Source organism: Asparagus officinalis, chromosome 3, assembly GCF_001876935.1.
Source record: "Asparagus officinalis chromosome 3, Aspof.V1, whole genome shotgun sequence".
Lineage (NCBI taxonomy): Eukaryota > Viridiplantae > Streptophyta > Magnoliopsida > Asparagales > Asparagaceae > Asparagus > Asparagus officinalis.
In genome coordinates, this window is record NC_033796.1 from 91,105,689 (window position 1) to 91,110,969 (window position 5,281).

Below are 5,281 nucleotides of genomic sequence, written 5' to 3' on the forward strand. Positions count from 1 at the left end.
GTAACATAAACAAATGATATAGTGGATAAAATAAACAACGAGAGAAGGCTATAAAGATGAACAAATATAAGTGTGCTAAGCCAAACTCAAAAAGGCAATATGATCACGGAGTTCGGACCTTCCGTCCTACGTCTCCGCTCCCCACTCCCGGGGAGAAATCCACTATCACAACCGGGTTTTCTACGCTCACCCGAACAACGTTTACACCTCACAGTGCTGGTTTTCAACGCTCACCGAACAACGTTCACTCCCCACACTCGGTTTTCTAGTTCACCGAAAACTTCACAACACACTCGGTTTTCTAGCTCACCGAAAACCTTACACTCTCACAATGTAAAAACCTTACAATCTCACAATGTAACAATACAACAAATGATTGTTCTCTAATATGGATGAGAACTCAATTAGGCTCAACTCAATGTTACTATCTCTCACAACCCCAAATATATTATGAATGCAAATACAATAAGCTCAAGTGGGTGTGTGTAACAATGAGATTAATCAAATCTAAACTCAATATGAAACTAGCTTTAATAAGATGATAATCAAACAAATAAATATAAAGCTAGAAAAGAGTTTAGAAAACTTCTCAATAGATAACAAGAGATGGAGGAAGAATAGTTGATTGCTCAAACTCCAATAGATGATCTCCTCAAGCTCTTGTGGAATTTTCTTCACAAACAAACTCTTGAAACAAACTTAAAAACCCTTCAACAAACTTGTAAAACTCTTTTTAAAACTCTCTTAAACATCCATAAGAAACAATGAAAGTTGAGGGCTTTTTATAGCCTCTTAAACCAGCCACAAACCCCCAAAAACCGAAAATATCAAAAACTAGCCGTTACTAGCCGTTAGAGGCTGAAAAGACCAAAATACCCCAAATTCCAGCATTCTGGAAATTTGCGTATCTGACTTTATAAAGTCAATTAAAAATAGTAAATCAATTCCAAAAATCATGAAATTTTGTAAGAAGGTTCTAAACATGTATATGAACATGTTAGAGAAAGAATTTATGAAAAATAATTTCTCATTTGAGAGAAATAAATGTTTTAATACAGATATATAGTTTCTGAAAATCTGCTGACATACACGATTTTGTAAAACCAATTGGGCATAGTAAATCAACTCCAAAAATAGTAAAATTTTGAGGGAAGTTTATAAACAAGTAGATAAACATGTCAAAGAAAGAATTTCTTGAATATCACTTCCCATTTATGAAAACTCATCTGTTTTGTAAAATATGCACGAACATGCACAAACGAAAAACATGATTTTGTAAATTCCATTAAACATAACAAATCAATTCCAAACTTGATGAAACTTTACGAAATATTTATAAACATGAAAACAAACATGTTAGAAAAAGAATTTCTCAAATTAAATTTCTATTTGTGAAAACTCATGTATTTTGCAAGTATGTCCAAAACATGAAAACCCAAAACCATGCATGTATATATATAACTATATATATACATAGAAACCAAATACATGTGTGTATATGATATTGAGCTTAAGGTACTTAACACACATAATATAAAATCTAAACTAGATTACCCAAGCTTGATCTTGATCTTCATTGTAGCTCAACTTGGTACACATGCGGATGAAGCTTGAACTTGATCTTTAACTTGAATTGTATGTTGATTCACTCCACAATTCCGCCAACCTCCATTTGATATGATCGTTAAGGCTCGATTCCATCCATCCTCCAACTACGTTGTTTGTCTACAATACATAAGAATGTACAAACACTAGACAAACAACATTAGTAGTAAATTGTTTGTAAATCATCATCAAAACAAGAAGGCCAACACTAACCCCCTCCCCCTCCCTCCTCCTCCTCCTCCTCTTCCTCCTCCTCATCCTGCTCCTAAACATTCGCGACTACTCCAATTGGCGAACTGCTCGAATTGAAACCCAACTTTGGTGATGGGCAGATGTATAAAGGGTCGTCGAGAGATATCGATTTGGGCAATGGGTAAGCGAGTAGAGGTAACCCGAAGAAAGTCCCGACGAGGTCGATCTGTGCCTTAATCTGGGTCAAATCTCCAGCGGTCTCTATAGGGGTTTTGAGATCTGGGCTCGGGAAGCCCGAGAACGAGGCGAGGCCATCGGAGTCCGAGGTGTTGAAGGGGAACGGGGAGTTGTTGTTGAGGACATCACCATTGGCGGAGACGATGAGCTCTTGGTGCTGGACTTGGATAAGGAGGGACCAAGCTTTGAGCTCGGCGAGGCCGTTGTTTTGGACGGTGGCCGTGGCTTTGAAGGAGTTGGGCCGGGCTTTGGGGTCCTTGAGAAGAGGATGTATTTGCTTGCGATCGGTGATGGAGTAGGATAACTCGATGCCGTTGTAGACCGGGGGTGTTTCTGGGGGCTGAAAATATAAAGCAGTGGAGATATATATACAATACTCAGGATCACAAAGTTGGCAGCAGAGTACATAAAATACCAAATAGTAGAAAACTAAAGGGAACAATAAAAATATTACAATAATGATAATAGCTACAAACGGTAGTAAATGGTTGATAAGTCAAAAGTACTATAAAAGTGAATATAGATTAACTCCTACTAAGAATTTCCTCCAGAGCTAATCTTTAAATTCAGGGTCTGTAATCCTCTTTTCCTTGCCAACTGTATGACCTATGAATGGATACAAAAATATAAGGATGAGCCTAAGGTGCAATAGATAACTATAAAAATTTCGGGTATAACATAAGTGTTTGACCCTAGAGGGGGGGTGATTAGGGTCTTATGCTAATCTAATCCGATTATATGCCAATTAAAATTAATTAATAAGTTATCCTAGCAAGTATGAAATACAACAATATATATTAGCTAGGATAAGTAATATAAACAACAAGATATATCCTAACAAGGAGATATAAGAAAGTATGTGCAAGGATATATAAACACAACAAGGGTAAAATAAACAATCTACACAAGTGATAGGGTAATATGATGAGCAATATACAAAGACGATATAAGATATGAAAACAAGAATAAGAACGCCAATGCAATCACAAACACACGATATGACACGGAGTTCGGACCTTCCGTCCTACGTCTCCGCTCCCCACTCCCGGGGAGAATTCCACTATCACAATCGGGTTTTCTACGTTCACCCGAACAACGTTTACACCTCACAGTATCGGTTTTCAATGCTCACCGATTAACGTCACTCCTCACAATCGGTTTTCTAGTTCACCGAAAACTTTCACACCATACTCGGTTTCTAGCTCACCGAAAACCTAACAATCTCACAATGTAACAAATATAAATTGTTCTCTAATATGGATGAGAACACAATAAAAGCTCACACTCAATGCTACAACTTTCACAACCCTAATATATTATGAATGCAAATACAATAAGCTCAAGTGGGTTGTGTGTGAACAAAGAGATATAAACTGATATAACTAAGAATACAATATTTTCACAAATACAATAGAAAATGAAACCTATGAGTATGTATATGAAAATATATTTGTTTCATATCTAAGTAGATAAACCAAATCACAATATGAAACATGTAATTTCATATTTATAAACATGAAAACTAAAACTTGTGTTGTATATATATGTGACTACATATATATACAAGGAAACCAATAAAATGTGTGTGTAAAGATAATTGAGCTTAGAGTACTTAACACACATAATATAAATCCTAAACTACATTACCCAAGCAATCTTGATCTTGATCTTTATTGTAGCTCAACTTGGTAATCTTGCGGATGAAGCTTGAACTTGATCTTTAACTTGAATTGTATAGGCTTCAACCCGACATTCTGCCAACCTCCTTTGGATATCATCGTTGAAGCGCAATCCATCCATCCTCCAACTACGTTGTTTGTCTATAATAAATAAGAAAACACAAATACTAGACAAACAACATTAGTGGTAAATTGTTTGTTAAACATCATCAAAACAAGAAGGCCAACAATCTCCCCCTTTTTGATGATGACAAACAATTTACAAAAAGAGATATATGCATGAAGGAAATGAATATATAATTTATAATTCACATGCATATAAACAAGAAAGAATATACTCACAATATTTCTCCCCCTTTGACAACATCAAAAAGGGGACAAAAAGAATAAGAGAGCGAAAGCTCCCCCTATCAATAAGCATAGATGAGTATAAAGCAATGGGATTTGATCAAACCACATATGGAATACATTATAAGGCACGAATAGATGATCCATAAGCACAAACATATAAATATCATCATATAAGTGAAATATAATGAATTCAAAGCAATAAATCAAATCAAAACAAAATCTTTAACAAATTCAAGAGAGGCAACAATATATCAAGCTCTAAAGCTTGTTCTAACCCATATAATCATTCTAGCATCCGGTAAACATGATTTGGGAATAAACACCCAATAAACCCGGAGGGTTATATAAATGCAAACCTCTCATTAAAGCAAAACCAATGATCATGAAAACAAAAGAATTTAACGAATAAAAGAAATTGTTTTCATAAAAGTTTAAAATGCATTTTTCAAAACCAAGAAAGAGAAAAGTAAAAACACTAAAATTCTTGGTTTAAAAATTATTTTGGCACCCAAGCATTCTTGGTGCCGGATTGTTTAGGGACATGACCCCTATCAATAAAGCTCAAAGCCCTAGGGTTATGAACCCTCTTGGGCATATGTGGTGCACGGGATCATTGCAATATGTACAATGGAAAGGAAGCATTTGCTTATGTTGACCATTAAAAGGTGCACGTGAAACATTTGCAAACAAAGGTAAATTATTTGAAGCTTTTTGCAAATGTAAAACATTATCAAAACAAAACTTTCCTAAGTGGCCAAATCTACCACAAACATTACATTTGTAAATATGTGGTCTACTAGAAACATTTGGCAAATGAGACTTATTTTTCAAATCAAAACAATATTTGGCCAAATGACCAAAACGACCACAAATATCACATTTAAACACATGAGCATGCTTATGATGAACATGATGAGTATGTGCATGTGTATGTGATGAAGAAACTTGATGAGATGCACAATGAGCTTTAGTATTCTTATATTTATGTGCATCATAGCAAAATTTAGATAAGTGGCCTTTACGACCACAAATTGAACACTTGTAAACTTTGCTATAAATATGTGCATAGTGAGTGTTGGATTTAAAGGAATTAACACGAGACTTTGCACATAAGTCCATAAGTTTTTTATTATTAACAATGCATGTTCTAAGAGTTGAATCTAAAGATGAAATGCGATTTTTAACAATGTTCAACTCATCATTAGGCACATATGCAT